The 21,162-nt window shown below is 46.4% G+C and overlaps 10 non-coding genes across 10 annotated transcripts; all 10 read left to right on the plus strand.

Annotated features, from left to right (window-relative positions):
* Positions 1-1,406: 1,406 nt before the first annotated feature.
* On the plus strand, positions 1,407-1,479 carry TRNAR-CCU (transfer RNA arginine (anticodon CCU)). Its single transcript has one exon. It is a non-coding gene; the product is annotated as a tRNA-Arg (tRNA).
* A 643-nt stretch (positions 1,480-2,122) lies between these two features.
* On the plus strand, positions 2,123-2,195 carry TRNAR-UCG (transfer RNA arginine (anticodon UCG)). Its single transcript has one exon. It is a non-coding gene; the product is annotated as a tRNA-Arg (tRNA).
* An 802-nt stretch (positions 2,196-2,997) lies between these two features.
* TRNAR-CCU (transfer RNA arginine (anticodon CCU)) lies at positions 2,998-3,070 on the plus strand. The gene has a single exon. It is a non-coding gene; the product is annotated as a tRNA-Arg (tRNA).
* Positions 3,071-4,589: 1,519 nt separating this feature from the next.
* On the plus strand, positions 4,590-4,662 carry TRNAR-CCU (transfer RNA arginine (anticodon CCU)). The gene has a single exon. It is a non-coding gene; the product is annotated as a tRNA-Arg (tRNA).
* Positions 4,663-6,181: 1,519 nt separating this feature from the next.
* Positions 6,182-6,254, plus strand: TRNAR-CCU (transfer RNA arginine (anticodon CCU)). The gene has a single exon. It is a non-coding gene; the product is annotated as a tRNA-Arg (tRNA).
* A 1,519-nt stretch (positions 6,255-7,773) lies between these two features.
* Positions 7,774-7,846, plus strand: TRNAR-CCU (transfer RNA arginine (anticodon CCU)). The gene has a single exon. It is a non-coding gene; the product is annotated as a tRNA-Arg (tRNA).
* A 3,110-nt stretch (positions 7,847-10,956) lies between these two features.
* TRNAR-CCU (transfer RNA arginine (anticodon CCU)) lies at positions 10,957-11,029 on the plus strand. Its single transcript has one exon. It is a non-coding gene; the product is annotated as a tRNA-Arg (tRNA).
* A 644-nt stretch (positions 11,030-11,673) lies between these two features.
* On the plus strand, positions 11,674-11,746 carry TRNAR-UCG (transfer RNA arginine (anticodon UCG)). The gene has a single exon. It is a non-coding gene; the product is annotated as a tRNA-Arg (tRNA).
* An 802-nt stretch (positions 11,747-12,548) lies between these two features.
* Positions 12,549-12,621, plus strand: TRNAR-CCU (transfer RNA arginine (anticodon CCU)). Its single transcript has one exon. It is a non-coding gene; the product is annotated as a tRNA-Arg (tRNA).
* Positions 12,622-13,264: 643 nt separating this feature from the next.
* TRNAR-UCG (transfer RNA arginine (anticodon UCG)) lies at positions 13,265-13,337 on the plus strand. The gene has a single exon. It is a non-coding gene; the product is annotated as a tRNA-Arg (tRNA).
* Positions 13,338-21,162: the final 7,825 nt, after the last annotated feature.

The following is a 21,162-nucleotide window of genomic DNA, read 5'->3' on the forward strand; positions in this document are numbered from 1 at the left end:
ATCTTTAGAGTCATGTTGATGTTCTGAAACTACAAATTAGATTTTTAAACACCTTTCTTTGTCAGATGCATTTTTGACCCGGCAGAAGATATTCCTTTGGAAAAAATCATTTGAATTGGATTGGTGTAACTGTTGTTTCTAGAGGTGGTGAAAGGCTTTCAGCTACTTAAATAGGGTAAGTCAGGATTCATGAAACGTATACAACCTTTGATTGTGTGTAAATTGGAATATCCAGGAAGGAGCAGTTTGTACTACTTTCAAAACAGTTTCTCTCCACTTCTGGAAACATCCCGAGCTATATAAAGCATACACTGAGCTTTAATCTCATGAAGAAAGAGGTTTAAATACAAAAAAGAAAACAATAGCTTATCGTACTGGTGACATTCTCATTATATAGATTCCAAAAAAGTGTTTTAATTGAAAGGAGCTGAAAGAAAACACAATGGGATGTAAACCTAAATAACTATAAATATTATCTTTTCAATCCTTGCATAGCACCTACAGTATAAAAATAACCACAGCAGGACACATGACCGTGTGGCCTAATGGATAAGGTGTCTGACTTAGGATCAGAAGATTGAGGGTTTGAGTCCCTTCGTGGTTGGTTTTTGACAATGGCCACACAATTCAGGTTTCCATTCAGAATGGAAGCAGGCTCTTCCAATACTCTTATAGCCATCATGTTCTCATTCCTAATTAATAATAAAGTGGAGTACATACTGCACAGTCATTTAGATTGCATCTTCAGTCTAAAATCAAGTGCATTTAAGTGGCATTAAAAAGTGCTTCTATGTACATGCACTGAATATGTACTAGGTTTGCAGAATTCTGACTTGACAGAATGGGTTTTAGCTTAAGTGTGTGTAGATGAACTGCAAGGTGTGTAAGTATGTGTTCATGTAGTGCTTCAAGTGTAAAATCTGTATGATTTGTGCAGTTAAAGTGCTCGTTTTGCCTACGAGAAAGAAAAGTACTACAGAAGAATTATAAAGGATTGGCACATTGGCTGCCTTTGCTGATGACACAGATGGCTTATTTGTAAAGCACTGGTCTATTAAGTTGCAGAGTGTGGTTGAACTTGGTTAGTAGACTTGGTGCCTGTTTCTGTGTCCTGCTGAAGACAAGAACGGCTTGATACCACTGTCAAAGCCCAGTTTATTGAGAAAAGCATCCATGGAAGAAGAAGTGTTGATTCGAAAATGGTTCTCCTCCAATATCTCTCCACTTGCTAGAAATACAGAGTTTCCATTATAGCACAGAACAGAGTGTTAAAGTCGGGGATGGAAGAGGATGAAAATTGGAAGTTTACTTATGGAGAGAACTGAGAAATGTCCTGTGTGCAGACACCAGTGTTGGACGATTGAATACATTTAAATAATGCCTCTAGATTACTGGCATTTATCTGTGCCTCAGTGGCCTAATGGATAAGGCACTGGCCTCCTAAGCCAGGGATTGTGCGTTCGAGTCCCATCTGAGGTGCAAACCAATGTCCACTCTTCCTTTTCCAGAAAAATAAATATATTTATTACATGCTTCCTCTCAGAAGCTTATGAGGTATTAGGAACTTTGAAATGGTACCATTTTACTTCTGTACTCTTCAGAGTCATGTTGATGTTCTGAAACTACAAAGTAGATTTTTAAACACCTGTCTTTGTCAGATGCATTTTTGACCCGGCAGAAGATATTCCTTTGGAAAAAATGATTTGAATTGGATTGGTGTAACTGTTGTTTCTAGAGGTGGTGAAAGGCTTTCAGCTACTTGAATATGGAAAGTCAGGATTCGTGAAATGTATACAACCTTTGAGTGTGTGTAAATTGGAATATCCAGGAAGGAGAAGTTTGTACAACTTTCAAAACAGTTTCTCTCCACTTCTGGAAACATCCAGAGCTATGTAAAGCATTTACTGAGCTTTAATCTCATGAAGAAAGAGGTTTAAATGCAAAAAAGAAAACAAAAGATTATCATACTGGTGACATTCTCATTATATAGATTCCAAAAAAGTGCTTTAATTGAAAGGAGCTGAAAAAAACACAATGGGATGTAAACCTAAATAACTATAAATAATATATTTTCCATCCTTGCATACCACCTACAGGATAAAAATAAACACACAGGACACATGACCGCGTGGCCTAATGGATAAGGCGTCTGACTTCGGATCAGAAGATTGAGGGTTTGAGTCCCTTCGTGGTTGGTTTTTGACAATGGCCACACAATTCAGGTTTCCATTCAGAATGGAAGCAGGCTCTTCCAATACTCATATAGCCATCATGTTCTCATTCCTAATTAATAATAAAGTGGAGTACATACTGCACAGTCATTTAGATTGCATCTTCAGTCTAAAATCAAGTGCATTTAAGTGGCATTAAAAAGTGCTTCTATGTACATGCACTGAATATGTACTAGGTTTGCAGAATTCTGACTTGACAGAATGGGTTTTAGCTTAAGTGTGTGTAGATGAACTGCAAGGTGTGTAAGTATGTGTTCATGTAGTGCTTCAAGTGTAAAATCCGTATTATTTGTGCAGTTAAAGTGCTCATTTTGCCTACGAGAAAGAAAAGTACTACAGAAGAATTATAAATGATTGGCACATTGGCTGCCTTTGCTGATGACACAGATGGCTTATTTGTAAAGCACTGGTCTATTAAGTTGCAGAGTGTGGTTGAACTTGGTTAGTAGACTTGGTGCCTGTTTCTGTGTCCTGCTGAAGACAAGGACGGCTTGATACCACTGTCAAAGCCCAGTTTATTGAGAAAAGCATCCATGGAAGAAGAAGTGTTGATTCGAAAATGGTTCTCCTCCAATTTCTCTCCACTTGCTAGAAATACAGAGTCTCCATTACAGCACAGAACAGAGTGTTAAAGTCAGGGATGGAAGAGGATGAAAATGGGAAGTTTACTTATGGAGAGAACTGAGAAATGTCCTGTGTGCAGACACCAGTGTTGGATGATTGAATACATTTACATAATGCCTCTAGATTGCTGTCATCTAGCTGTGCCTCAGTGGCCTAATGGATAAGGCACTGGCCTCCTAAGCCAGGGATTGTGGGTTTGAGTCCCATCTGAGGTGCAAACCAATGTCCACTCTTACTTTTCCAGAAAAATAAATATATTTATTACATGCTTCCTATCAGAAGCTTATAAGGTATTAGGAACTTTGAAATGGTAGCATTTTACTTCTGTATCTTTAGAGTCATGTTGATGTTCTGAAACTACAAATTAGATTTTTAAACACCTTTCTTTGTCAGATGCATTTTTGACCCGGCAGAAGATATTCCTTTGGAAAAAATCATTTGAATTGGATTGGTGTAACTGTTGTTTCTAGAGGTGGTGAAAGGCTTTCAGCTACTTAAATAGGGTAAGTCAGGATTCATGAAACGTATACAACCTTTGATTGTGTGTAAATTGGAATATCCAGGAAGGAGCAGTTTGTACTACTTTCAAAACAGTTTCTCTCCACTTCTGGAAACATCCCGAGCTATATAAAGCATACACTGAGCTTTAATCTCATGAAGAAAGAGGTTTAAATACAAAAAAGAAAACAATAGCTTATCGTACTGGTGACATTCTCATTATATAGATTCCAAAAAAGTGTTTTAATTGAAAGGAGCTGAAAGAAAACACAATGGGATGTAAACCTAAATAACTATAAATATTATCTTTTCAATCCTTGCATAGCACCTACAGTATAAAAATAACCACAGCAGGACACATGACCGTGTGGCCTAATGGATAAGGTGTCTGACTTCGGATCAGTAGATTGCGGGTTCAAGTCTCTTCGTGGTCGGTTTTTGACAATGGTCACACAATTCAGGTTTCCATTCAGAATGGAAGCAGGCTCTTCCAATACTCTTAAAGCCATCATGTTCTCATTCCTAATTAATAATAAAGCGGAGTACATACTGCACAGTCATTTAGATTGCATCTTCAGTCTAAAATCTAGTGCATTTAAGTGGCATTAAAAAGTGCTTCTATGTACATGCACTGAATATGTACTAGGTTTGCAGAATTCTGACTTGACAGAATGGGTTTTAGCTTAAGTGTGTGTATATGAACTGCAAGGTGTGTAAGTATGTGTTCATGTAGTGCTTCAAGTGTAAAATCTGTATGATTTGTGCAGTTAAAGTGCTCATTTTGCCTACGAGAAAGAAAAGTACTACAGAAGAATTATAAAGGATTGGCACATTGGCTGCCTTTGCTGATGACACAGATGGCTTATTTGTAAAGCACTGGTCTATTAAGTTGCAGAGTGTGGTTGAACTTGGTTAGTAGACTTGGTGCCTGTTTCTGTGTCCTGCTGAAGACAAGGACGGCTTGATACCACTGTCAAAGCCCAGTTTATTGAGAAAAGCATCCATGGAAGAAGAAGTGTTGATTCGAAAATGGTTCTCCTCCAATTTCTCTCCACTTGCTAGAAATACAGAGTCTCCATTACAGCACAGAACAGAGTGTTAAAGTCAGGGATGGAAGAGGATGAAAATGGGAAGTTTACTTATGGAGAGAACTGAGAAATGTCCTGTGTGCAGACACCAGTGTTGGATGATTGAATACATTTACATAATGCCTCTAGATTGCTGTCATCTATCTGTGCCTCAGTGGCCTAATGGATAAGGCACTGGCCTCCTAAGCCAGGGATTGTGGGTTTGAGTCCCATCTGAGGTGCAAACCAATGTCCACTCTTACTTTTCCAGAAAAATAAATATATTTATTACATGCTTCCTATCAGAAGCTTATAAGGTATTAGGAACTTTGAAATGGTAGCATTTTACTTCTGTATCTTTAGAGTCATGTTGATGTTCTGAAACTACAAATTAGATTTTTAAACACCTTTCTTTGTCAGATGCATTTTTGACCCGGCAGAAGATATTCCTTTGGAAAAAATCATTTGAATTGGATTGGTGTAACTGTTGTTTCTAGAGGTGGTGAAAGGCTTTCAGCTACTTAAATAGGGTAAGTCAGGATTCATGAAACGTATACAACCTTTGATTGTGTGTAAATTGGAATATCCAGGAAGGAGCAGTTTGTACTACTTTCAAAACAGTTTCTCTCCACTTCTGGAAACATCCCGAGCTATATAAAGCATACACTGAGCTTTAATCTCATGAAGAAAGAGGTTTAAATACAAAAAAGAAAACAATAGCTTATCGTACTGGTGACATTCTCATTATATAGATTCCAAAAAAGTGTTTTAATTGAAAGGAGCTGAAAGAAAACACAATGGGATGTAAACCTAAATAACTATAAATATTATCTTTTCAATCCTTGCATAGCACCTACAGTATAAAAATAACCACAGCAGGACACATGACCGTGTGGCCTAATGGATAAGGTGTCTGACTTCGGATCAGTAGATTGCGGGTTCAAGTCTCTTCGTGGTCGGTTTTTGACAATGGTCACACAATTCAGGTTTCCATTCAGAATGGAAGCAGGCTCTTCCAATACTCTTATAGCCATCATGTTCTCATTCCTAATTAATAATAAAGTGGAGTACATACTGCACAGTCATTTAGATTGCATCTTCAGTCTAAAATCTAGTGCATTTAAGTGGCATTAAAAAGTGCTTCTATGTACATGCACTGAATATGTACTAGGTTTGCAGAATTCTGACTTGACAGAATGGGTTTTAGCTTAAGTGTGTGTATATGAACTGCAAGGTGTGTAAGTATGTGTTCATGTAGTGCTTCAAGTGTAAAATCTGTATGATTTGTGCAGTTAAAGTGCTCATTTTGCCTACGAGAAAGAAAAGTACTACAGAAGAATTATAAAGGATTGGCACATTGGCTGCCTTTGCTGATGACACAGATGGCTTATTTGTAAAGCACTGGTCTATTAAGTTGCAGAGTGTGGTTGAACTTGGTTAGTAGACTTGGTGCCTGTTTCTGTGTCCTGCTGAAGACAAGGACGGCTTGATACCACTGTCAAAGCCCAGTTTATTGAGAAAAGCATCCATGGAAGAAGAAGTGTTGATTCGAAAATGGTTCTCCTCCAATATCTCTCCACTTGCTAGAAATACAGAGTCTCCATTATAGCACAGAACAGAGTGTTAAAGTCGGGGATGGAAGAGGATGAAAATTGGAAGTTTACTTATGGAGAGAACTGAGAAATGTCCTGTGTGCAGACACCAGTGTTGGACGATTGAATACATTTAAATAATGCCTCTAGATTACTGGCATTTATCTGTGCCTCAGTGGCCTAATGGATAAGGCACTGGCCTCCTAAGCCAGGGATTGTGCGTTCGAGTCCCATCTGAGGTGCAAACCAATGTCCACTCTTCCTTTTCCAGAAAAATAAATATATTTATTACATGCTTCCTCTCAGAAGCTTATGAGGTATTAGGAACTTTGAAATGGTACCATTTTACTTCTGTACTCTTCAGAGTCATGTTGATGTTCTGAAACTACAAAGTAGATTTTTAAACACCTATCTTTGTCAGATGCATTTTTGACCCGGCAGAAGATATTCCTTTGGAAAAAATGATTTGAATTGGATTGGTGTAACTGTTGTTTCTAGAGGTGGTGAAAGGCTTTCAGCTACTTGAATATGGAAAGTCAGGATTCGTGAAATGTATACAACCTTTGAGTGTGTGTAAATTGGAATATCCAGGAAGGAGCAGTTTGTACAACTTTCAAAACAGTTTCTCTCCACTTCTGGAAACATCCAGAGCTATGTAAAGCATTTACTGAGCTTTAATCTCATGAAGAAAGAGGTTTAAATGCAAAAAAGAAAACAAAAGATTATCATACTGGTGACATTCTCATTATATAGATTCCAAAAAAGTGCTTTAATTGAAAGGAGCTGAAAAAAACACAATGGGATGTAAACCTAAATAACTATAAATAATATATTTTCCATCCTTGCATACCACCTACAGTATAAAAAAAAACCACACAGGACACATGACCGCGTGGCCTAATGGATAAGGCGTCTGAATTCAGATCAGAAGATTGAGGGTTTGAGTACCTTCGTGGTTGGTTTTTGACAATGGCCACACAATTCAGGTTTCCATTCAGAATGGAAGCAGGCTCTTCCAATACTCTTATAGCCATCATGTTCTCATTCCTAATTAATAATAAAGTGGAGTACATACTGCACAGTCATTTAGATTGCATCTTCAGTCTAAAATCAAGGGCATTTAAGTGGCATTAAAAAGTGCTTCTATGTACATGCACTGAATATGTACTAGGTTTGCAGAATTCTGACTTGACAGAATGGGTTTTAGCTTAAGTGTGTGTAGATGAACTGCAAGGTGTGTAAGTATGTGTTCATGTAGTGCTTCAAGTGTAAAATACGTATTATTTGTGCAGTTAAAGTGCTCATTTTGCCTACGAGAAAGAAAAGTACTACAGAAGAATTATAAATGATTGGCACATTGGCTGCCTTTGCTGATGACACAGATGGCTTATTTGTAAAGCACTGGTCTATTAAGTTGCAGAGTGTGGTTGAACTTGGTTAGTAGACTTGGTGCCTGTTTCTGTGTCCTGCTGAAGACAAGGACGGCTTGATACCACTGTCAAAGCCCAGTTTATTGAGAAAAGCATCCATGGAAGAAGAAGTGTTGATTCGAAAATGGTTCTCCTCCAATTTCTCTCCACTTGCTAGAAATACAGAGTCTCCATTACAGCACAGAACAGAGTGTTAAAGTCGGGGATGGAAGAGGATGATAATGGGAAGTTTACTTATGGAGAGAACTGAGAAATGTCCTGTGTGCAGACACCAGTGTTGGATGATTGAATACATTTACATAATGCCTCTAGATTGCCGTCATCTATCTGTGCCTCAGTGGCCTAATGGATAAGGCACTGGCCTCCTAAGCCAGGGATTGTGGGTTTGAGTCCCATCTGAGGTGCAAACCAATGTCCACTCTTACTTTTCCAGAAAAATAAATATATTTATTACATGCTTCCTCTCAGAAGCTTATAAGGTATTAGGAACTTTGAAATGGTAACATTTTACTTCTGTATCTTCAGAGTCATGTTGATGTTCTGAAACTACAAATTAGATTTTTAAACACCTTTCTTTGTCAGATGCATTTTTGACCCGGCAGAAGATATTCCTTTGGAAAAAATCATTTGAATTGGATTGGTGTAACTGTTGTTTCTAGAGGTGGTGAAAGGCTTTCAGCTACTTAAATAGGGTAAGTCAGGATTCATGAAACGTATACAACCTTTGATTGTGTGTAAATTGGAATATCCAGGAAGGAGCAGTTTGTACTACTTTCAAAACAGTTTCTCTCCACTTCTGGAAACATCCCGAGCTATATAAAGCATACACTGAGCTTTAATCTCATGAAGAAAGAGGTTTAAATGCAAAAAAGAAAACAATAGCTTATCGTACTGGTGACATTCTCATTATATAGATTCCAAAAAAGTGTTTTAATTGAAAGAAGCTGAAAGAAAACACAATGGGATGTAAACCTAAATAACTATAAATATTATCTTTTCCATCCTTGCATAGCACCTACAGTATAAAAATAAGCACAGCAGGACACATGACCGCATGACCTAATGGATAAGGCGTCTGACTTCGGATCAGTAGATTGAGGGTTCAAGTCTCTTCGTGGTCGGTTTTTGACAATGGTCACACAATTCAGGTTTCCATTAGGAATGGAAGCAGGCTCTTCCAATACTCTTATAGCCATCATGTTCTCATTCCTAATTAATAATAAAGTGGAGTACATACTGCACAGTCATTTAGATTGCATCTTCAGTCTAAAATCTAGTGCATTTAAGTGGCATTAAAAAGTGCTTCTATGTACATGCACTGAATATGTACTAGGTTTGCAGAATTCTGACTTGACAGAATGGGTTTTAGCTTAAGTGTGTGTAGATGAACTGCAAGGTGTGTAAGTATGTGTTCATGTAGTGCTTCAAGTGTAAAATCTGTATGATTTGTGCAGTTAAAGTGCTCATTTTGCCTACGAGAAAGAAAAGTACTACAGAAGAATTATAAAGGATTGGCACATTGGCTGCCTTTGCTGATGATACAGATGGCTTATTTGTAAAGCACTGGTCTATTAAGTTGCAGAATGTGGTTGAACTTGGTTAGTAGACTTGGTGCCTGTTTCTGTGTCCTGCTGAAGACAAGGACGGCTTGATACCACTGTCAAAGCCCAGTTTATTGAGAAAAGCATCCATGGAAGAAGAAGTGTTGATTCGAAAATGGTTCTCCTCCAATATCTCTCCACTTGCTAGAAATACAGAGTCTCCATTATAGCACAGAACAGAGTGTTAAAGTCGGGGATGGAAGAGGATGAAAATTGGAAGTTTACTTATGGAGAGAACTGAGAAATGTCCTGTGTGCAGACACCAGTGTTGGACGATTGAATACATTTAAATAATGCCTCTAGATTACTGGCATTTATCTGTGCCTCAGTGGCCTAATGGATAAGGCACTGTCCTCCTAAGCCAGGGATTGTGCGTTCGAGTCCCATCTGAGGTGCAAACCAATGTCTACTCTTCCTTTTCCAGAAAAATACATATATTTATTACATGCTTCCTCTCAGAAGCTTATGAGGTATTAGGAACTTTGAAATGGTACCATTTTACTTCTGTACTCTTCAGAGTCATGTTGATGTTCTGAAACTACAAAGTAGATTTTTAAACACCTATCTTTGTCAGATGCATTTTTGACCCGGCAGAAGATATTCCTTTGGAAAAAATGATTTGAATTGGATTGGTGTAACTGTTGTTTCTAGAGGTGGTGAAAGGCTTTCAGCTACTTTAATATGGAAAGTCAGGATTCGTGAAATGTATACAACCTTTGAGTGTGTGTAAATTGGAATATCCAGGAAGAAGCAGTTTGTACAACTTTCAAAACAGTTTCTCTCCACTTCTGGAAACATCCAGAGCTATGTAAAGCATTTACTGAGCTTTAATCTCATGAAGAAAGAGGTTTAAATGCAAAAAAGAAAACAAAAGATTATCATACTGGTGACATTCTCATTATATAGATTCCAAAAAAGTGCTTTAATTGAAAGGAGCTAAAAAAAACACAATGGGATGTAAACCTAAATAACTATAAATAATATATTTTCCATCCTTGCATACCACCTACAGTATAAAAATAAACACACAGGACACATGACCGTGTGGCCTAATGGATAAGGTGTCTGACTTCGGATCAGAAGATTGAGGGTTTGAGTCCCTTCGTGGTTGGTTTTTGACAATGGCCACACAATTCAGGTTTCCATTCAGAATGGAAGCAGGCTCTTCCAATACTCTTATAGCCATCATGTTCTCATTCCTAATTAATAATAAAGTGGAGTACATACTGCACAGTCATTTAGATTGCATCTTCAGTCTAAAATCAAGTGCATTTAAGTGGCATTAAAAAGTGCTTCTATGTACATGCACTGAATATGTACTAGGTTTGCAGAATTCTGACTTGACAGAATGGGTTTTAGCTTAAGTGTGTGTAGATGAACTGCAAGGTGTGTAAGTATGTGTTCATGTAGTGCTTCAAGTGTAAAATCCGTATTATTTGTGCAGTTAAAGTGCTCATTTTGCCTACGAGAAAGAAAAGTACTACAGAAGAATTATAAATGATTGGCACATTGGCTGCCTTTGCTGATGACACAGATGGCTTATTTGTAAAGCACTGGTCTATTAAGTTGCAGAGTGTGGTTGAACTTGGTTAGTAGACTTGGTGCCTGTTTCTGTGTCCTGCTGAAGACAAGGACGGCTTGATACCACTGTCAAAGCCCAGTTTATTGAGAAAAGCATCCATGGAAGAAGAAGTGTTGATTCGAAAATGGTTCTCCTCCAATTTCTCTCCACTTGCTAGAAATACAGAGTCTCCATTACAGCACAGAACAGAGTGTTAAAGTCGGGGATGGAAGAGGATGAAAATGGGAAGTTTACTTATGGAGAGAACTGAGAAATGTCCTCTGTGCAGACACCATTGTTGGATGATTGAATACATTTACATAATGCCTCTAGATTGCTGTCATCTATCTGTGCCTCAGTGGCCTAATGGATAAGGCACTGGCCTCCTAAGCCAGGGATTGTGGGTTTGAGTCCCATCTGAGGTGCAAACCAATGTCCACTCTTACTTTTCCAGAAAAATAAATATATTTATTACATGCTTCCTCTCAGAAGCTTATAAGGTATTAGGAACTTTGAAATGGTACCATTTTACTTCTGTATCTTCAGAGTCATGTTGATGTTCTGAAACTACAAATTAGATTTTTAAACACCTTTCTTTGTCAGATGCATTTTTGACCCGGCAGAAGATATTCCTTTGGAAAAAATCATTTGAATTGGATTGGTGTAACTGTTGTTTCTAGAGGTGGTGAAAGGCTTTCAGCTACTTAAATAGGGTAAGTCAGGATTCATGAAACGTATACAACCTTTGAGTGTGTGTAAATTGGAATATCCAGGAAGGAGCAGTTTGTACTACTTTCAAAACAGTTTCTCTCCACTTCTGGAAACATCCCGAGCTATATAAAGCATACACTGAGCTTTAATCTCATGAAGAAAGAGGTTTAAATGCAAAAAAGAAAACAATAGCTTATCGTACTGGTGACATTCTCATTATATAGATTCCAAAAAAGTGTTTTAATTGAAAGGAGCTGAAAGAAAACACAATGGGATGTAAACCTAAATAACTATAAATATTATCTTTTCCATCCTTGCATAGCACCTACAGTATAAAAATAAACACAGCAGGGCACATGACCGCGTGGCCTAATGGATAAGGCGTCTGACTTCGGATCAGAAGATTGAGGGTTTGAGTCCCTTCGTGGTCGGTTTTTGACAATGGTCACACAATTCAGGTTTCCATTCAGAATGGAAGCAGGCTCTTCCAATACTCTTATAGCCATCATGTTCTCATTCCTAATTAATAATAAAGTGGAGTACATACTGCACAGTCATTTAGATTGCATCTTCAGTCTAAAATCTAGTGCATTTAAGTGGCATTAAAAAGTGCTTCTATGTACATGCACTGAATATGTACTAGGTTTGCAGAATTCTGACTTGACAGAATGGGTTTTAGCTTAAGTGTGTGTAGATGAACTGCAAGGTGTGTAAGTATGTGTTCATGTAGTGCTTCAAGTGTAAAATCTGTATGATTTGTGCAGTTAAAGTGCTCATTTTGCCTACGAGAAAGAAAAGTACTACAGAAGAATTATAAAGGATTGGCACATTGGCTGCCTTTGCTGATGACACAGATGGCGTATGTGTAAAGCACTGGTCTATTAAGTTGCAGAGTGTGGTTGAACTTAGTTAGCAGACTTGGTGCCTGTTTCTGTGTCCTGCTGAAGACAAGGACGGCTTGATACCACTGTCAAAGCCCAGTTTATTGAGAAAAGCATCCATGGAAGAAGAAGTGTTGATTCGAAAATGGTTCTCCTCCAATATCTCTCCACTTGCTAGAAATACAGAGTCTCCATTATAGCACAGAACAGAGTGTTAAAGTCGGGGATGGAAGAGGATGAAAATTGGAAGTTTACTTATGGAGAGAACTGAGAAATGTCCAGTGTGCAGACACCAGTGTTGGACGATTGAATACATTTAAATAATGCCTCTAGATTACTGGCATTTATCTTTGCCTCAGTGGCCTAATGGATAAGGCACTGGCCTCCTAAGCCAGGGATTGTGCGTTCGAGTCCCATCTGAGGTTCAAACCAATGTCCACTCTTCCTTTTCCAGAAAAATAAATATATTTATTACATGGTTCCTCTCAGAAGCTTATGAGGTATTAGGAACTTTGAAATGGTACCATTTTACTTCTGTACTCTTCAGAGTCATGTTGATGTTCTGAAACTACAAAGTAGATTTTTAAACACCTATCTTTGTCAGATGCATTTTTGACCCGGCAGAAGATATTCCTTTGGAAAAAATTATTTGAATTGGATTGGTGTAACTGTTGTTTCTAGAGGTGGTGAAAGGCTTTCAGCTACTTGAATATGGAAAGTCAGGATTCGTGAAATGTATACAACCTTTGAGTGTGTGTAAATTGGAATATCCAGGAAGGAGCAGTTTGTACAACTTTCAAAACAGTTTCTCTCCACTTCTGGAAACATCCAGAGCTATGTAAAGCATTTACTGAGCTTTAATCTCATGAAGAAAGAGGTTTAAATGCAAAAAAGAAAACAAAAGATTATCATACTGGTGACATTCTCATTATATAGATTCCAAAAAAGTGCTTTAATTGAAAGGAGCTGAAAAAAACACAATGGGATGTAAACCTAAATAACTATAAATAATATATTTTCCATCCTTGCATACCACCTACAGTATAAAAATAAACACACAGGACACATGACCGCGTGGCCTAATGGATAAGGCGTCTGACTTCGGATCAGAAGATTGAGGGTTTGAGTCCCTTCGTGGTTGGTTTTTGACAATGGCCACACAATTCAGGTTTCCATTCAGAATGGAAGCAGGCTCTTCCAATACTCTTATAGCCATCATGTTCTCATTCCTAATTAATAATAAAGTGGAGTACATACTGCACAGTCATTTAGATTGCATCTTCAGTCTAAAATCTAGTGCATTTAAGTGGCATTAAAAAGTGCTTCTATGTACATGCACTGAATATGTATTAGGTTTGCAGAATTCTGACTTGACAGAATGGGGTTTAGCTTAAGTGTGTGTAGATGAACTGCAAGGTGTGTAAGTATGTGTTCATGTAGTGCTTCAAGTGTAAAATCCGTATTATTTGTGCAGTTAAAGTGCTCATTTTGCCTACGAGAAATAAAAGTACTACAGAAGAATTATAAATGATTGGCACATTGGCTGCCTTTGCTGATGACACAGATGGATTATTTGTAAGCACTGGTCTATTAAGTTGCAGAGTGTGGTTGAACTTGGTTAGTAGACTTGGTGCCTGTTTCTGTGTCCTGCTGAAGACAAGGACGGCTTGATACCACTGTCAAAGCCCAGTTTATTGAGAAAAGCATCCATGGAAGAAGAAGTGTTGATTCGAAAATGGTTCTCCTCCAATTTCTCTCCACTTGCTAGAAATACAGAGTCTCCATTACAGCACAGAACAGAGTGTTAAAGTCGGGGATGGAAGAGGATGAAAATGGGAAGTTTACTTATGGAGAGAACTGAGAAATGTCCTGTGTGCAGACACCAGTGTTGGATGATTGAATACATTTACATAATGCCTCTAGATTGCTGTCATCTATCTGTGCCTCAGTGGCCTAATGCAGGGGTGCCCAAACCTGTCCTGGCGGGCCGTATCCATGCCAGATTTTTGGGATATCCCCATCTGGTGATCACGGTTTGATCCCCGGCGCCGGCGGCAGATCAGAGTGCCCAGGACGGGGTCCATGTGACCCGGGCAGTCCTATCCCCTGGGTGTACGTGGTTGTCCGACATGTCGGTCGGATGTGCTTTTACGTACCGGATCGGAATCGGCCCCCATAAAATCGTACGTAAAGTATATAGCAAGTCAACCTGAAATCTGCTGGGTCAGAAAGGGCTCGATTCCGATCCGTGTCGGAAGGTTAGGAGTCCGTACGAATTTGTCGGGACGGCATGGCAGAGTGCCCGGGATGGGCTCCATGGCTCTTGGGCAGTCGTCCCCGGGGCGTCCGGGGCTCCATCCAGGCCGACGGCATGGCAGAGTGCCCGGGACGGGCTCCATGCGTCCCGGGCATTCGTCCCGCGGGCGCCTGAAACTGCTGGGTCAGAAAGGCCTCGATTCCGATCCGTGTCGGAAGGTTAGGAGTCCGTACGAATTTGTTGGGACGGCATGGCAGAGTGCCCGGGATGGGCTCCATGGCTCTAGGGCAGTCGTCCCCCGGGCGCCCGGGGACCATCCCGGCCGACGGCATGGAAACGTGCCCAGGACGGGCTCCATGCGTCCCGGGCCTCCGTCCCCCGGGCACCCGGGGCTCCATCCAGGCTGACGGCATGGCAGAGTGCCCGGGTCGGGCTCCATGCCTCTTGGGCATTCGTCCCCCGGGCGTCCGGGGCTCCATCCAGGCTGACGGCATGGCAGAGTGCCCGGGATGGGCTCCATGCGTCCCGGGCATTCGTCCCCCGGGCTACATCCAGGCTGACGGTATGGCAGAGTGCCCGGGTCGGGCTCCATGGTTTTCACGGTGGTCCTCCCCTGGGTGTCAGGGGGCTCCTGGCCGACGGCATGGAAAAGTGCCCAGGACGGGCTCCATGCGTCCCGGGCATTCGTCCCCCGGGCGTCCGGGGCTCCATCCAGGCCGACGGCATGGCAGAGTGCCCGGGTCGGGCTCCATGGTTTCCAGGGTGGTCCTCCCCAGGGTGTCGGGGCGCTCCAGGCCGACGGCATGAAAAGTGCCCAGGACGGGCTCCATGCGTCCTGGGCATTCGTCCCGGGACGGGGACGGGGACGGGGTGGGGAAGAGTCCAGGCGGCTTCACCTCCATGCCCGGCCATCTGATCGCCCAGATTTCCTCGGCCATCTGGTCGCCCGCAACGCTTTCCTATGGGGGGGGGACCAGATGGCCGAACTTCCCTGGAAGTCCCGATGAGGTGGCATTCGCCTCCCGGATCCCAGCGAGGGCTCCATGAGGTCGGGTTCTTTCACGCCTTGGGTCCCCTCTGTCACCTCGCGTGCACAGATTGCAAGAAAGGGGGGTAATTTCCCTCCGGATTACTAGGGGCAGGGTACGCCCGGACACCCCTCCAGGGCTGGTGGTTCTCTGCCATGGGGACCAGATAGGCTATGCCTGGGCAACACCTCCCTAGGCCACCCGAGGCTTCCTTCCTCCAGGCCAACTGCATGTCAAATTGCCCAGGACGGGCTCCATGGCTCTTGGGCAGTCGTCCCCCGGGCGTCCGGGGCTCCATCCAGGCCGACGGCATGGCAGAGTGCCCGGGACGGGCTCCATGCGTCACGGGCCTTTGTCCCCCGGGCGTCCGGGGCTCCATCCAGGCTGACAGCATGGCAGAGTGCCCGGGTCGGGCTCCATGGTTTTCAGGGTGGTCCTCCCCTGGGTGTCGGGGCGCTCCAGGCCAATGGCATGGAAAAGTGCCCAGGACGGCCTCCATGCGTCCCGGGCATTCATCCCCCGGGCGTCCGGGGCTCCATCCAGGCTGACGGCATTGGAGAGTGCCCGGGTCGGGCTCCATGGTTTTCAGGGTGGTCCTCCCCTGGGTGTCGGGGCGCTCCAGGCCAATGGCATGGAAAAGTGCCCAGGACGGGCTCCATGCGTCCCGGGCATTCGTCCCGGGACGGGGATGGGGACAGGGTCGGGAGCGTCCAGGCGGCTTCACTTCCGTGTCCAGCCATCTGATCGCCCAGATTCCCTCGGCCATCTGGTCGCCCGGATCCCCTCGGGCATCTGGTCGCCCGCAACGCTTTCCTATGGGGCGACCAGATGGCCGAACTTCCCTGGAAGTCCTGATGAGGTGCCATTCGCCGCCCGGATCACAGCGAGCGCTCCAGGAGGTCGGGTACATTCGCGCCTTGGGTCCCCTCTGTCACCTCGCGTGCACAGATTACAAGAAAAGGGGGTAATTTTCCTCCAGATTACTAGGGAGAAGGGTACGCCCGGACACCCCTCCGAGGCTGGTGGTTCTCTGCCATGGGGACCAGATGGGCTATGCCTGGGCAACACCTCCCTAGGCCACCCGGGGCTTCCTTCCTCCAGGCCAACTGCATGTCAAATTGCCCAGGACGGGCTCCATGGCTCCTGGGCAGTCGTCCCCCGGGCGTCCGGGGCTCCATCCAGGCTGACGGCATGGAAAAGTGCCCAGGACAGGCTCCATGCGTCCCGGGCATTCATCCCCCGGGCGTCCGGGGCTCCATCTAGGCTGACGGTATGGAAGAGTGCCCAGGTCGGGCTCCATGGTTTTGACGGTGGTCCTCCCCTGGGTGTCTGGGGGCTCCAGGCCAAATGCATGGAAAAGTGCCCAGGACGGGCTCCATGCGTCCAGGGCATTCGTCCCCTGGGCGTCCGGGGCTCCATCTAGGCTGACGGTATGGCAGAGTGCCCAGGTCGGGCTCCATGGTTTTCACGGTGGTCCTCCCCTGGGTGTCTGGGGGCTCCAGGCCGAAGGCACGGAAAAGTGCCCAGGACGGGCTTCATGCGTCCCGGGCATTCGTCCCCCGGGCGTCCGGGGCTCCATCCAGGCTGACGGCATGACAGAGTGCCCGGGTCGGGCTCCATGGGTCCCGGGCAGCCCTCCCCCGGGCGTCCGGGGCTCCCACCGCCAGGCCGACGGCATGTCAAAGTGTCCAGGACGGGCTCCATGAGTCCGGGACAGTCCTCCCCCGGGCGTCCGGGACACCCATCTCCAGGAGGCCAACGGCATTGGCAAAGTACCCAGGACGGGCTCCATGGGTCCCGGGCAGGCCTCCCCCGGGCGTCCGGGGCACCCATCTCCACGAGGCCAACGGCATTGGCAAAGTACCCGGGAAGGGCTCCATGGGTCCCGGGTAGACCTCCCCTGGGCGTCCGGGGCACCCATCTCCACGAGGCCAACGGCATTGGCAAAGTACCCGGGAAGGGTAAACAACATTTACAACGCAACTTTTACAACGCACTACCATTACAACGCATTTTTTACAACGCAAAAACTTTTACAACGCATACCATTACAACGCATGTTTTTACAACGCAAATACTTTTACAACGCATGCCATTACAATGTAAGTATTGGTAAGTATTTAATATTTTATATGTTTGTTTTTTTTTTACGTTTTCAGCTTTTGGGTAAAGGGGTATTTTTAGGGTTTAGGGTCAGTTTTCAGTTTTTGGGTAAAGGGGTATTTTTAGGGTTTAGGGTCAATTTTCAGTTTTTGGGTAAAGGGGTATTTTTAGGGTTCAGGGTCAGTTTTCAGTTTTTGGGTAAAGGGGTATTTTTAGGGTTCAGGGTCAGTTTTCAGTTTTTGGGTAAAGGGGTATTTTTAGGGTTTAGGGTCAGTTTTCAGTTTTTGGGTAAAGGGGTATTTTTAGGGTTCAGGGTCAGTTTTCAGTTTTTGGGTAAAGGGGTATTTTTAGGGTTCAGGGTCAGTTTTCAGTTTTTGGGTAAAGGGGTATTTTTAGGGTTTAGGGTCAGTTTTCAGTTTTTGGGTAAAGGGGTATTTTTAGGGTTCAGGGTCAGTTTTCAGTTTTTGGGTAAAGGGGTATTTTTAGGGTTCAGGGACAGTTTTGGGTTTATGGGATACAGGGGTATTTTTTGGGTTCAGGGACAGTTTTGGGTTTTTGGGGTACAGGGGTATTTTTAGGTTTCTGGGTTAATTTGGGTTTTGGGGATACAGGGGTACAGGGTAAAAAAATTAAATTAAATAAATTAAATTAAATTAAATTATATTAATTACAATTAATTTAAAAAAATATAATAAATACTTACCAATACTTACATTGTAATGGCATGCGTTGTAAAAGTACTTGCGTTGTAAAAACATGCGTTGTAATGGTATGCGTTGTAAAAGTTTTTGCGTTGTAAAAAATGCGTTGTAACGGTATGCGTTGTAAAAGTATGCGTTGTAACATCATACATCCCCCGGGAAGGGCTCCATGGGTCCCGGGTAGACCTCCCCCGGGCGTCCGGGGCACCCATCTCCATGAGGCCAACGGCATTGGCAAAGTACCCAGGACGGGCTCCATGGGTCCCGGGCAGACCTCCCCCCGGGCGTCCGGGGCTCCCACCTCCAGGCCGACGGAATGTCAAAGTACCCAGGACGGGCTTCATGGGTCCCGGGCAGCTTCCCCCGGGCGTCCGGGGCACCCACCTCCAGGCCGACGGCATGTCAAAGTACCCAGGACGGGCTCCACGGGTGCCGGGCATTCCTCCCCCAGGTCGTCCGGGCCCTAGAGCTCCGGTGGTCCAACCTGCGCCTGAGGCCCAGCCGGGGTCCAAGAGCCCTGCCTTGCGTGGGCAGGCAGTCAGGAACCCTACCGCGAAGGCTTGGGATGGATGGGGAGCTGGGAGTCCTTTCGATCCCGGCCCTCTGGTCACCCGCGATGCTTTCCAATGGGGCGACCAGATGGCCGGGCTTCCCTGGAAGCCCCGATGAGGTGCCATTCGGCTCCCGGATCCCAGCTAGGGCTCCATGAGGTCGGGTTCTTTTACGCCTTGGGTCCCCTCTGTCACCTCGCGTGCACGGATTGCAAGAAAGGGGGGTAATTTCCCTCCGGATTACTAGGGGCAGGTTACGCCCGGACACCTCTCCAGGGCTGGTGGTTCTCTGCCCGGGGGACCAGATGAGATATGCCTGGGCAACACCTCCCCCGGGCGTCTGGGGGCTCCATTCTCCGGGCCAACGGCATGGCTCAATGCCCAGGACGGGCTCCACGTGTCCCGGACAGACCTCCCCTGGGCGTCCGGGGCACCCATCTCCAGGAGGCCAACGGGATGGCAAAGTACCCGGGAAGGGCTCCACGGGTCCCGGGCAGCCTTCCCCCGGGCGTCCGGGGCTCCCACCTCCAGGCCGACGGCATGTCACACTGCCCAGGACGGGCTCCATGGGCCCCGGACAGACCTCCCCCGGGCGTCCGGGGCACCCATCTCCAGGAGGCCAACGGGATGGCAGAGTAAACGGGAAGGGCTCCATGGGTCCCGGGCAGCCCTCCCCCGGGCGTCCGGGGCTCCCACCTCCAGGACGACGGCATGTCAAAGTGCCCAGGGCGGCTCCACGGGCCCCGGGCAGCCCTCCCCCCGGGCGTTCGGGGCACACATCTCCAGGAGGCCAACGGCGTAGCAAAGTACCCGGAAAGGGCTCCACGGGTACCGGGCAGTCCTCCCCCCGGGCGTCCGGGGCACCCATCTCCATGAGGCCAACGGCATTGGCAAAGTACCCGGGAAGGGCTCCACGGGTCCCGACCAGGCTTCCCACGGGCGTCCCGGGCACCCTCCTCCAGGTCGACGGCATGTCAAAGTGTCCAGGACGGGCTCCATGGGTCCCGGACAGACCTCCCCCGGGCGTCCGGGGCACCCATCTCCAGGAGGCCAACGGGATGGCAAAGTACCCGGAAGGGCGCCACGGGTCCTGGGCAGCCTTCCCCCGGGCGTCCGGGGCTCCCACCTCCAGGCCAACGGCATGTCACACTGCCCAGGACGGGCTCCATGGGCCCCGGACAGACCTCCCCCGGGCGTCCGGGGCACCCATCTCCAGGAGGCCAACTGGATGGCAGAGTAACCGGGAAGGGCTCCATGGGTCCCGGGCAGCCCTCCCCCGGGCGTCCGGGGCTCCCACCTCCAGGACGACGGCATGTCAAAGTGCCCAGGGCGGGCTCCACGGGCCCCGGGCAGCCCTCCCCCCGGGCGTTCGGGGCACACATCTCCAGGAGGCCAACGGCGTTGCAAAGTACCCGGAAAGGGCTCCACGGGGCAGTCCTCCCGCCGGCGCCCGGGGCAGTTCTCCCCCGGGCGTCCGGGGCACCCATCTCCATGAGGCCAATGGCATTGGCAAAGTACCCGGGAAGGGCTCCACGGGTCCCGACCAGGCTTCCCACGGGCGTCCCGGGCACCCTCCTCCAGGCCGACGGCATGTCAAAGTGTCCAGGACGGGCTCCATGGGTCCCGGGCAGCCCGCTCCCGGGCGTCCGGGGCTCCCACCTCCAGGCCGACGGCATGTCAAAGAGCCCAGGACGGGATCCACGGGTACCGGGCAGTCCTCCCCCGGGCGTCCGGGGCTCCCATCTCCAGGCCAACGGCATGGCTAAATGCCCAGGACGGGCTCCATGGGTCCCGCGCAGGCCTCCCCCGGGCGTCCGGGGCAACCATCTCCATGAGGCCAACGGCATTGGCAAAGTACCCGGGAAGGGCTCCACGGGTCCCGGGCAGGCCTCCCCCGGGCGTCCAGGGCACCCACCTCCAGGCCGACGGCATGTAAAAGTGCCCAGGACGGGCTCCATGGGTCCCGGGCAGCCCGCCCCCGGGCATCTGGGGCACCCATCTCCAGGAGGCCAACGGCGTTGCAAAGTACCCGGGAAGGGCTCCACGGGTACCGGGCAGTCCTCCCCCGGGCGTCCGGGGGCTCCCTTCTCCAGGCCAACGGCATGGTTCAATGCCCAGGACGGGACGTCAAGTGGCCAGGACGGGCTCCATGTGTCCCGGGCATTCGTCCCGGGACGGGGACGGGGTGGGGAAGAGTCCAGGCAGCTTCACCTCCATGCCCGGCCATCTGATCGCCCAGATTCCCTCGGCCATCTGGCCGCCCGAATCCCCTCGGGCATCTGGTCGCCCGCAACGCTTTCCTATGGGGGGGGGACCAGATGGCCGA

The sequence above is a fragment of the Lissotriton helveticus genome, chromosome 5_1, assembly GCF_964261635.1.
Source record: "Lissotriton helveticus chromosome 5_1, aLisHel1.1, whole genome shotgun sequence".
NCBI lineage: Eukaryota > Metazoa > Chordata > Amphibia > Caudata > Salamandridae > Lissotriton > Lissotriton helveticus.